The sequence below is a fragment of the Arachis ipaensis genome, chromosome B10 (genome assembly GCF_059453495.1).
Source record: "Arachis ipaensis isolate K30076 ecotype BB chromosome B10, ASM5945349v1, whole genome shotgun sequence".
NCBI classification, from domain to species: Eukaryota; Viridiplantae; Streptophyta; class Magnoliopsida; order Fabales; family Fabaceae; genus Arachis; species Arachis ipaensis.
Window position 1 is genome coordinate 65,222,310 of NC_142435.1, and position 13,695 is coordinate 65,236,004.

The window sequence follows — 13,695 nt, forward strand, 5'->3', positions numbered from 1 at the left end:
GAAAGACATGATAAATAATAATCAAAAGGATCAATAAAAATAAAAATAGTTCTTGTATTAATAAATTCTAAAAATAATCCAATAGTAACTCTGAATAAAATAAGGATATGAAAGAGTAAGTGACAAGTAAGAAAACAAACTAGAATGATGAAGTCTTGACGGAGGTAATAACTCTTCTCAATATCCCAATCCAAAAAGCAATAAAATCAAAATCCTAAGAACTATGAATGTGTAGAGAGAAAACCTAGAGGAGGAGTAAAATTAGATCTAAAAAACTAAAATTATGCCGAATGAATGTTGTTTTTGGTCTCTGCATGTTCCCTGGCTCTAATCTGCTTTTCTGGGCCAAAAACTGGGTCAAAACAGGGCCCAAAATCACCCCCAGCGAATTCTGCAGATTCTGCAGATCGCGCACGTCACGCGGTCGCGTCATCCACGCGTTTGCGACATCCAGCGTGTTGCCTTGCCACGCGTGCGCGTCGTCCACGCCTTCGCGTCACTTGTGTAGTTTCCAATCTATGCATTCGTGTCAGGCACGCGAGCGCGTCACTGCGATTTCCTCTATTTCGCGCGGTCGCGTGAGCCATGCGTCCGCGTCACTTCTCGCTGGTCATCTCCTCAATTTCTTGTGTTCCTTCCATTTTTGCAAGCTTCCTTTCCAATCTCCAAGTCATTCATGCCCTATAAAGCCTGAAACACTTAACACACAGATCACGGCATCGAATGGAATAAAGGAGAATTAAAATACATAATTAAAATTCTCTAGGAAGCAAGTTTTCAATCATGGAGTAATTTTGGGAAGGAATTGTAAATACATGCTAATTTAATGAATAAGTGGGTAAATATTTGATAAAACCACACAATTAAACACAATATAAACCGTAAAATAATGGGTTATCAACCTCCCCACACTTAGATATTAGCATGTCCTCATGCTTAGTTGAAGGAGATAAAATAAATGAGTAGGAACGTGTAAAACTCATGCAATGTAATACAACCTATATATGTGAATGCAACTATATGATTCTTGTCCACTTGGTCAAAAGTAAATAAGCTCTTCAAGACAATCACAAAGCAAATTCCACTAATTCAATTCTTATACAGTAAGAACAGATAAAAATGCAAGAAGGTAGCTCATGAAAGCAGGGAACATAGAATTTAAGCATTGAACCCTCACTAATGATGTATGTACACTCTTAATCTCTCTAGTGTATAGGGTAATCACTCTATCCTTCTCTAATCATGTTTTCTAATGTTTGTTCTTCACCTAACCAATCAACAATATTTAATGTACCAATGCAAACATCATGAGATCTTTTCAGGGTTGTAATGGGGCCAAGGTAAGGGTAAGGGTACATATATGGCTAAGTAAGCTTATAAATTGAATCTTTAATTAACCCAAGCTTTCACCTAACACACATATATACATTCTATACAATTTAAATTTCATACCTAGCTACCCAAAATTTTCCTTTCAGATTCCTTACTCATGTATCAACTTTTCTTTTAATTTTATCATATATGCATTGATCCTTGAAATTTAACTTAGCATTGAGGTAATTTTGTCCCTTTATTTAATTATTGAATATTTTTGGATTTTTCTCTTTTTTTTGAACACAGAAATAAACATAGTTTATCAATGCACATAGAATTTTAATTTTTCTTTTATAGTTTCACATGAGTAGGTACCCAAATTCTCATTATATTATCATGACACATTCCCTTATTATCTTTTGTTCCCACGATCTTCCCATACTCAATTAACACACAATTCTACCTCAAGCTAACCAAAGATTCAATTGGGATATATAATTGTTTTTCCGCTTAAGGCTAGTGATGTGGTAAAATAAAGAACAATTGGGATTTAAAGGCTCAAAGTGGCTAACAAAGGTAACTTAAGGGGTAGGCTTAATTTGGATAAGTGAGATAAACAAATAATGGCCTCAATCATATGCAAGCATATAAATATATTAAACATTGGATATATAGGATGAAACAAAATATAGATTACAATCATAGAGAAGTGAACACACAAGAAAAAAATATTTATGGTTAAATAATGTAACCATGTATTTAGGTTCAAAGCCTCACAGGTTGTGTGTTCTTTAGCTCAAAAACCATGTTCCAAATACAACTTCAAGCAAATTTAACATAAAATTTTTTATTAAAATTAGTGAAATTTTGTTCTAAAAATAGGGTCTTAGAAGAAACTTATTATCTTTTCAATCAAGTAGAACATGCATGCAACTAACCTATTACTATACAATTTATCCTATTCTACAAAAGAAAAAAAAAACTAACTAAATATCCTATTTTATTGGTGTTAGGGAAGAGAAATTACCTCCAAAAGTTAGGTACTGACCGACCTCCCCACACTTAAGGTTTTGCACCGTCCTCGGTGCCATCTGTCAGGAGCAAAGGTGGGCTGGTAGCAGTATCTCCACAGTCGGGACCGTTATGGCTCCCTGTGCTGGTAAAGGAGGTGGAGTCCGGGGTGTCTGGATCTTTGTACTTTCCCATAAATAGCTCCTTGAGGTATGTGAATCGGTGCTTGTTACAGCGCTCTCTTAGCTTTGCTTTGTGTTCCTACCGATCCAACCTCTCAAGTATCTGATGGAGTAGTTACTTTGTTGTAGGTGCTTGTGGTGTTGAAGGAGGAATGTCTTCAGCTGGTTCAGTGGGCTGGCTTGTAGTGGCTGCTGGAGGTCTGATATATTTCCATAGGGACAGACTGATCATCCCGTGGGAGTATGGCTTTGGTGTCTCCAGCTTTGTAGGAGACTCTGGCTGCTGAGACGAGATCTGAAACCAAGGCGGGAAAAGGTAAGTTGCCCGCAATTTGTACGTGTCCCATGGCATTCCGGATGTGTCTTAGTAGGTTCAGAGGCTGGTCTGTAAGGATGCACCATATTAGAATGGCCATGTCTGCAGTGAAGGAGGACTTGTGGGTGCTCGGAAAGACGTAATGGGACATAATCTGTGCCCATACGCGAGCCTCCAAAGTAAGTGCGGAAGCCGAAATTCCCTTAGGGCGGGAACAATGGTATCCGTAGATCCATCTACTGCCAGGTTGTGCGATAACTCTGAGAACAGCGTCCCAGTCAAATTGGTACATCTGGCACTTGAGTGAGGCTTCTTGAAATGCGTCCAGTCCTTCAGGAGTAGGGGGAAGATCTAGAGCCCGTTGAATGGCCTCTTCTGTAATGGGGACTTGCTTCTATCAGACATAGACAGATTGCAGGGTTGGCAGGTGGAAATTAGAGTAGAACTCGACCACCCAGGAAAGATTGACCTGCTGTGGCTGTCTCTATAGGAAACCCCATTGTCTTCTTTCAATTTGCGGCTCAACAAATTCAGCAATACGGGTCGGCAGGATAAAAAGGTATTTGTTGTTGTAACTCCTTTCTGCCAGTGTGGGGAACATCTGCTCACAGTAGCGATTGGTAAATCGTGCATTGTCCTTTGTTGGGAAGGCTTTCTCTTTTTCATCAACCTTTACAATCCTCTTAATCCTTTTTGTTGAGGGCTTAACTACAGTTGAAGATGGCTCTGCCACTAATGCTCTTTTTGTTCCTCTTCTTACTGGTGGTTTGGGAGTAGCTTTCTCCTTGCCTCTCTTGGTGGTCATCCTAAAAGAAAGAAAAGGGAAAGTATTTTAAAATGTCAAGGTTTGGAGCAAGGAAGAAGGCGGGAAAGGAGGTAATCAATGCACATTAAAGATGAATGATGTTAACACATGGTCATGACTACATGTGAGAAATCAACCATGTAAATATAGTAAGTTCATATGATGACAATTAAATGCAAGGTGTTTATTGGCATGCAGGCAAAGGCATGAGTAGCATAGATCAAGCATTCAATGTCCAAGTTAGATTACCAAGCCTTTCAAACTAATAACCTGTTTGTAATGACAATTATATTTAAATAATAAAATAAAAGAAGGGTTTTTGTGAAAAGCAAGCAATTAGAGTAGTAGATGAAAAGAAATCCCAAAAAGGTGTACAATGCCATATGGGCGTTTTCACAAACACATAGCATGCATGGTGAATAAGCTATTGAAAGTATTAAATTGAACATGCAAGCAACCCTTAAAAATTAATATATAATTGCCAAACAAGTCCTTAACAATCCACAAGAAAATCATAAGCAGTAACAATGACCCTAATAAATTTCTAACACCAATTAAAAGAAAAAGAAAGAAAAAGAAAACATGGATAATGAAAGGGAAAAGAAAAAGAAAAGAAGAAGAAAACATAAATTAAGAAGAAGATTAGAAAAGTAAGGAGGGAAGAAGAAAAGAAAAACCTTGATAATGGTGGTAAGAGAGAGAGAAAGTAAAAAGTGAGAAAGAGGGAAAAAGAAGAAAGGGGAAGAAAATAAGGAGGGAAAAGAAAAAGTAGGATTGGGGGAAGAGAAAGATAAGATATGTTGGTAGATTAGGATAAGCTGTGCGGCGCAAGCGACGCGGACATGTGGGGTACGCGTTCGTACGGATGGCGCTTATATGAATCGACGCGGTCGCGTCGGTCACGCGGACGCGTGACTCGTTTGTGCCACTGGCACGAGGGCAGCCTCGCGCTCGCACAACTCTCTGTTCAAAACTCATTATCGCCAACTTCCAGGGTGACGCGGTCGCGTGGTGGACGCGATCGCGTGGGTGGCCAATATTGGAATATGACGTGGATGCGTGGGGTACGCGTTCGCGTGGTAGGGCTTGTGCGTCTAGCGCCAGTCCAGCCCCATTCCAGCACAACTTTCGGCCATGCACCTTTTTTACGTCGATTTTCAGGTCACGCGTCCGCGTGGGTGACGCGGACGCGTGGGAGGCATTTTTCCAATTTGACGCGGGCGCGTCAGTGATGCGGTCGCATAGGGCAATTTGTGCCAAAGGCACGCCTCCAGCCACGCTCCCGTGTGACTTTCTATTCGATTTATTTTTCTTTCTTACTCACCTGCGACTCGGACGTGTCGGCGACGCTGTCGCGTCACGAGCCCCCCCTTTTTTTAATATGCAAATGTGCAAATGAAGATGCAAATTGAATGTGCGAATAATGAAAAGAGTTATTGAAAAAGAAAATTAAGAAGAAAGAAAGGAACGATCATACCATGGTGGGTTGTCTCCCACCTAGCACTTTGCTTTAACGTCCTTAAGTTGGACGCTCCACTAGCTCAGTCTTCTGCTGTGGGTGGATCCTCCAAGAGGAAGATCTCTAGCTCCTTGGGTTTCGTCGCCTTCTCACCATGATATAGCTTTAGGCGATGTCCATTAACTTTGATGAATTCAGAGCTTGAAGGATGACTCAGATGGAAGACTCCGTATGGCTCAGCCTTCTCTACTCTATATAGACCTTCCCATCTTGATCTTAACTTGCCTGGCATGAGCCTCAGTCTAGAGTTGTAAAGGAGGACAAAGTCCCCAGGTTGGAACTCTCTCCTCTTGATGTGCTTATCATGCACAACCTTCATCTTTTCCTTGCACAGCCTTGAGTTCTCATAAGCTTCTAGGCGAAGGCTTTCTAATTCTTGCAGTTGCAACTTGCTTTCAGCTCTGGCTTTCTCAAATCCCATATTGCACTCCTTTACTGCCCAAAAGGCTTTGTGCTCTACCTCAACTGGGAGGTGCCGGGATTTTTCATAAATTAAGCGGAAGGGACTCATCCCAATGGGTGTCTTGTATGCTGTTCTGTATGCCCAGAGTGCATCTTGTAGCCTGGTGCTCCAGTCTTTTCTATGAGGTTTGACTATCTTCTGTAATATACTCTTTATCTCTCTGTTAGATACCTCAGCTTGCCCATTAGTCTGGGGATGGTAGGCTGTTGCCACTTTATGAATTATCCCATGCTTCTTCAGTAATCCGGTTAGTTTCCTGTTATAGAAATGGGTGCCTTGATCGCTCACGATTGCTCGTGGTAATCCAAAGTGACAAATAATATGGGTTCTAACAAAGGAAACAACAGTGTTAGCATCATCAGTGCGGGTAGGAATAGCTTCCACCCATTTAGAAACGTAATCTACAGCTAACAATATATAAAAATGACCATTAGAATTTTGAAATGGACCCATGAAGTCAATGCCCCAAACATAAAAAATTTCACAGAAAAGTATAGTCTGTTGAGGCATTTTATCCCTCTTGGATATATTACCAAACCTTTGGCATGGGGAACAAGATTTACAAAATTCAACAGCATCTTTAAAAAGAGTAGGCCACTAGAATCTACAGTCTAGAATCTTTCTAGCTGTTCTTTGAGGGCCAAAATGTCCTCCACTCTCAGATGAGTGGCAGGCCTCTAAAATGGACTGGAATTCTGATTGAGGCACACACCGTCTAATTACCTGGTCAGCGCCACATCTCCATAAATATGGGTCATCCCATATATAATATTTGGAATCGCTTTTCAGCTTGTCTCTTTGATGCTTAGTAAAGTTTGGAGGAAAGGTGCGGCTAACTAGATAATTAGCTACAGGCGCATACTAAGGGACTACTTCAGATACTGCTTGTAAGTTATCAAATGGGAAATTATCATTTATAGGAGTGGCGGTATCCTTAATATGCTCAAGGTGACTCAAGTGGTTTGCCACTAGATTTTGGTTACCAATCCTATCCTTAATTTCTAAATCAAATTCTTGTAGTAGCAGTATCCAATGTATAAGCCTTAGTTTGGACTCTTTTTTGGCTAATAAATACTTTAAAGCTGCGTGGTCTGAGTACACTACTACTTTAGTACCAAGTAAATAGGCTCAGAATTTATCCAGAGCAAAAACAATAGCAAGAAGCTCTTTCTCAGTAGTGGTGTAATTAGACTTAGCAGTGTCTAAAGTCTTAGACGCATAAGCAATTACAAAAGGATCCTTACCTTCACGCTGAGCCAGCACTTCTCCTACTGCATGGTTGGAAGCATCGCACATGATTTCAAACGGCTAGCTCCAGTCTGGTCCTCGCACAATTGGAGCTTGAGTCAGGGCGGTCTTCAGCTTATCAAACGCTTGTTTGCAATCCTCACTGAACTCGAACTCAATATCTTTTTGCAGTAGTCTGGATAAGGGCAGTGCTACCTTACTAAAGTCCTTAATGAATCTCCGGTAAAAATCTGCATGGCCAAGGAACGAACGGACTTCCCTCACAGAGGAGGGATAAGGTAAACTAGAAATAACATCCACAGAAATGCCAGTATTAGACACAACATGTCCTACTACAATCCCTTGTTTTACCATAAAGAGACATTTTTCAAAATTCAATACAAGGTTTGTACTGACACATCTATCTAATACTCTAGATAAACTATCCAAGCAAAGGCTAAAAGAATCACCATAAACGCTAAAAAATGACGTGGCGGAAATTGGCGAGTTAAGAAATTATTATAAGAGATGCGTTGCAAGTATAGTTCTTAACCAACCAAAATTTCGCTTATCAATTTAGAAGGGTTGTCACAAAATTAGAATTAAAATACTGGGAGTATGAATCCCAGGTCGTCTCCTAACGAGTTGCAGAAAGATGTGCTATTTTATTAATCAAATGTTTTCCAAAAGGGTTTGAGTTTGATAAACAGGAAATTAAATCAGAGAATTTATGTAATTTAAATAAAAACCTTGACCGGGAGTAGATTAGTTGGAAGCCCTATCCTTGATGGAGTTCTCTCAAGATCAATTGATAATTGAAGGTTGTCTACTCAGTTATCCTTTACCGAATAAAGGAAAGTCAAGCAAGTTGGAAGTCAGTTTCTATTCACAAGTTCTAATCCTCTCCCTTGGGAAGGATTGGTGTCAGTGATTAGATGGCGACCCAACGCTAATCCCAATTATAATTTTACTCTTGAGCATCCAACTCAAGGTCCTCCTTTCAATCAACTCCCAATCAAGTTATGGAACTACTCGCTCATTATGATTGTGAAATTCATGAAATAAGAAGGGAAAATAAAGAAAGACATGATAAATAATAATTAAAAGGATCAATAAAAATAAAAATAGTTCTTGTATTAATAAATTCTAAAAATAATCCAATAGTAACTCTGAATAAAATAAGGATATGAAAGAGTAAGTGACAAGTAAGGAAACAAACTAGAATGATGAAGTCTTGACGGAGGTAATAACTCTTCTCAATATCCCAATCCAAAAAGCAATAAAATCAAAATCGTAAGAACTATGAATGTGTAGCGAGAAAACCTAGAGGAGGAGTAAAATCAGATCTAAAAAACTAAAATTATGCCGAATGAATGTTGTTTTTGGTCTCTATATGTTCCCTGGCTCTAATCTACTTTTCTGGGCCGAAAACTGGGGTCAAAACAGGGCCCAAAATCGCCCCCAGTGAATTCTGCAGATTCTGCAGATCGTGCACGTCACGCGATCGCGTCATCCACGCGTTCGTGTCATCCAGCGTCTTGCCTTGCCACGCGTGCGCGTCGTCCACGCCTTCGCATCACTTGTGCAGTTTCCAATCCATGCGTTCGCGTCAGGCACGCGAGTGCGTCACTGCGATTTCCTCTATTTCGTGCGGTCGCGTGAGCCATGTGTCCGCGTCACTTCTCACTGGTCATCAACTCAATTTCTTGTGTTCCTTCCATTTTTGCAAGCTTCCTTTCCAATCTCCAAGTCATTCATGCCCTATAAAGCCTGAAACACTTAACACACAGATCACGGCATCGAATGGAATAAAGGAGAATTAAAATACATAATTAAAAGTCTCTAGGAAGCAAGTTTTCAATCATGGAGTAATTTTGGAAAGGAATTGTAAATACATGCTAATTTAATGAATAAGTGGGTAAAGATTTGATAAAACCACATAATTAAACACAATATAAACCGTAAAATAATGGTTTATCAGTTACTCATTTTCTGTAAACCTAGGTTACTAGTTTAGTATAAAAACTACTTTTAGAGATTTATTTTATATCTTTGGAATCTATGCTATCATAGACCATTGTTCACGTTTGGAGGCTGGCCTCACGGCCATGCCTAGACCTTTTTCACTTATGTATTTTGTACGGTGGAGTTTCTACACCCCATAGATTAAGGTGTAGAGCTCTGCTGTTCTTCATGAATTAATGCAATTACTACTATTTTCTATTCAATTCACGCCTACTTCTTCTCCAAGATATACTCTCGTACTTAATTCAGTTAAGTCAGAATGAAGGGGTGACCCGTGACAATAACCCAATCTTCATTACTCGCTTAGCCAAGATCGCGTGCCTGACAACCACAAAGCGGTCTACATGATGTTCAACGTAGTCATTGGATGACAGCCGGAGTATATTCTCTTGGATATCTAATACACGGACCGAGTCCATGAGATTAGTATCTTCGTGGTATAGGCTAGAATTATTGGCAGCATTCCTGGGATCCGGAAAGTCTAAACCTTGTCTGTGGTATTCCAAGTAGGATCTGGGAAGGGATGACTGTGACGAACTTCAAACCTGCGAATGTTGGGCGCAAGTGACAGTGTGCAAAAGGATCAATGGATTCTATTCCGATGCTAGCGGGAACCGTCAGATGATTAGCCATGTGGTAGCTGGTGCACGAAATTGTGATCATCAACAATGGAACCAAAGGACTTGGAGCTCTCAAATGTGAATCACTTTTTGTCACAATTCCGCACAACTAACCAGCAAGTGCACTGGGTCGTCCAAGTAATAAACCTTACGTGAGTAAGGGTCGATCCCACGGAGATTGTCGGCTTGAAGCAAGCTATGGTCATCTTGTAAATCTCAGTCAGGCGAATTCAAATGGTTATGGAGTTTTAAGGTGATGAAAATAAACATAAAATAAAGATAGAGATACTTATGTAATTCATTGGTAGATTTCAGATAAGCGTATGAAGATGCTTTGTTCCTCTTGAACCTCTGCTTTCCTATTGCCTTCTTCCAATCACTCATACTCCTTTCCATGGCAAGCTTTATGTTGGGCATCACCGTTGTCAATGGCTACATCCCGTCCTCTCAGTGAAAATGGTCCTGATGCTCTGTCACAACGTCGGCTAATCAGCTGTCGGTTCTCGATCATGTCGGAATAGGATCCATTGATCCTTTTGCGTCTGTCACACGCCCCACAATCGCGAGTTTGAATCTCGTCACAGTCATACCTTCCCAGATCCTACTCAGAATACCACAGACAAGGTTTAGACGTTCTGGATCTCAGGAATGGCTGCCATTAATTCTAGCCTATACCACGAAGGTTCCAATCTTAGATTAGAAACCTAAGAGATACGCATTCAAGCCATTGCTAGTAGAACAGAGGTGGTTGTCAGGCACATGTTCATAGGTGAGAATGATGATGAGTGTCACGGATCATCACATTCATCAAGTTGAAGAACGAATGAATATCTTGGAGAAGAAATAGACTTGAGTTGAACAGAAAAACAATAGTACTTGTATTAATTCATGAAGAACAGCAGAGCTCCACACCTTAATCTATGGTGTGTAGAAACTCCACCGTTGAGAATACTGATGAACGAGTTTTACTTGATGGTCTAGAATTTCTTCATATAGAAGGAATAACTTCGTTGTAAGCATAGTTCCAAACCAACAAACAATTCTCACATCAAAAATTTGGTTTTGTCACAATTAACAAACCCCAAATGAAAATTAACCGGAGTATTTGGACTCCGGGTCGTCTCACGAAGAGTTGCAATGAAGTGTTTAATTATTGGCTATGAAAATGCAAAGGGGGGGTTGATTTGATATTTGACAAGAAAATATAAATGACAAGAAAGTAAAACAACAAGAACTAATAAAAGAAATAGTAAGAACTCTTGGCTATACATAGGTAATTGAGATCACCATCCTTGTCTACATACCAAATATTGATAATTATGAGAGGCCAACCCATTAAGTCTACTTCTAAAACCTTAAGTACGTAATATCTACTCCTAGGCTTGAAGTACGTCAAATAGGCTTGATCACATCCACCCATAAGTCCTAACCTATCTACTAATTAGCTTAGTAGTGGGTTAGCGTCAATGAGCTTCAAATTGATCACACAGGGTTCTCAAATCACCAATTCAATGAGACCCAATGACTCAAGGTCACTCAATTCTCTTAGCCTAGGCCAAGAGCAAAGAAAACTACTCAAAAACTAGAGGAAGCATTTTAACAAACACCTAGAGTGCAAGAAAAGTAAACATCACAAAATGCAAGAATTAAAAAGAAATCCAACTATACTTGGAAGGCATAAAAGCAAGGCATAGTAAATTTGTGACAAGAGTAAAAGCTAACAACAATTGAATGTAAGAAATCAAAAACAACAATCAAAGGAAACAAGATCTAAATGAATTACTTTAAATTACACTAAAAGAAATTAGGATGAGCAAAAGTAGATCCACAAACAAAGTAGAAGAGAGTAATAACAACAATGGAAGAATTATAAATGTAACAACAAGGAATTAAGAAGAAGGAGTAGAAGAAAACATGAATTAAAACTTAAATCTAAGAACTAAACCTAATCCTAATCCTAATTCTAGAGAGAAGAGAGAGCTTCTCTCTCTAGAAACTAAGCTAAAGCATAATAAAACTAAACTATGACTAAGTGTGTTGACTCTCCTTCAATCCTTGGCTAAAATAGCATCAGAAATGAGTTGGGTTGGGCCCAAAGTGCTTTAGAATTCGCTGGGGGCGAATTCACTTTAGTGGGCCATGGTAGAATCGGCGCGCGCGCGCAAAGTGCGTGTGTGCGCCCCTCAGCGTGAAGTAACATATGGCGAATTTTATATCATTTTGAAGCCCCGGATGTTAGCTTTCCAACACAACTGAAACCGCCTCATTTGGACCTCTGTAGCTCAAGTTATGGTCGTTTGAGTGCGAAGAGGTCGGGCTTGACAGCTTTCCTGTTCCTTCATTTCTTCATTTGTTCTCCCGCTTGCATACTTTTCTCCTCACTTCTTCCATCCAATACTTGCCCTATGAACCTGAAATCACATAACAAATACATCAAGGCATCGAATGGAATTAAAGTGAATTAAAATTACCAATTTTAGGGCCTAAAAAGCATGTTTTCGCATTTAGGCACAATTCAAGGGAGAATTACAAAACCATGCTATTTTTATTGAATAAATGTGAGAAAAGGTGATAAAATCCCCCAAAATAAGCACAAGATAAATCACGAAATCGGGGTTTATCAAATCTCCCCACACTTAAACTAAGCATGTCCTCATGCTAAAATCAAGAAAGAAGCAAAGGGACATCAACATTTATTCAATGCAAACTAACTACATGCAATCTATCTATATGCAATCTATCTACATGAATGCATCCACTTAGTCAAAATAAATCAATTTTCAAGAATATATATACAAACACAAGGGCTAAGGCAATAGCAATCACTCAACCCACAATTGAATTGAATTATTAAAAAGATTTTACAAACTTGCAAGAAAAGAGATGATCATGGGTGGAAACATGTAATTGAGCGATCGAACCCTCACCGGATGTGTATCCACTCTAGGCACTCAAGTGTATGGGGTTGATTCACTCAATTCTCCCCTAATCATGCTTTCCAAGATTTGTTTTTCATCTAACAATCAACAATTATTTCATGCATGCATACAAATATCATGAGGACTTCCCATAGGTTGTAATGGGGTTAGGGTCAAGGTAGGATGCATATGGTCAAGTGAGCTTGAAATTTGAATCTTTTATTAACTTAAACTTCCCATCTAACCTATGACAACCTATACAATTCTAAACAAACCTAACTACCCATTCTTCACTTTTCCACACACTCATGCATTCTCTTCTTGATCACAACTCATATGCATTGACTTTTATTGAACCTTGCTTTGGGGCATTTTGTCCCCTTTTTATTGCAATTCTTTTTCTCTCTTTTTCTATATATATATATTTTTTTTTTCTTTTTGTTGTTCTTATTCATTTTTTTTTTCATAAAGTATTTATACAAGTACCAATGCATATGGTTTTACATTTGATTAATACATGAGTATGTACCCAAATCCCAAAATTTTTCAACAAAAATACAAGCACACTTTTATCTCTAACCAATGTTTCCAACTCTTCCAAAATCAAATAATGAACACTCTCACTAGCCTAAGCTAATCAAAGATCCGAATTAAGGGATAATTATTGTTTTTCACTTAGGCTTGTAATGTGCTACAATTAAGAATAAGTGGGTTAAGCATAGGCTCAAAATTGGCTAACAATGGAAGATAAAAGGTAGGCTATTTGGGTAAGTGAGCTATTTGAACAATGGCCTCAAACATATAAATGCATGTATACACAAAATAATGGACATATAGAATTAAACGAATCAAAGATTACAATCATAGGAAGAGAATAATGTACACAAGAATGAAAATAAGTGGTTATATGTGATGTAACCACACAATTAGGTTCAAATCTCACATGCTTGTGTTCTTAGCTCAAAACATGATCCACAAAGTATATAATTCAAGCAAGTTCTAAAAAAATCAATTGGGGTGCCCTATAGATAAAATTCTTGGAAAATATCATGATTTTGACTAAGCTTAATATATACATATGCAATGCAACCAAAAATCCTAAAAGACCTAAAAAAATGAAATGCAAAAGTGTTGGGATTAGAAACTTGTCACCCAAAAATGCCGAACGGTCGGATGACCTCCCCACACTTAAAAGTTTGCACCGCCCTCGGTGCACTGAAAGATGAGCGAGGGGGTATGGCGACTTTCTGAGTTGCTACCTTCAGCTGGTAGGTCAATCGGTTGCTGCGTGTTCT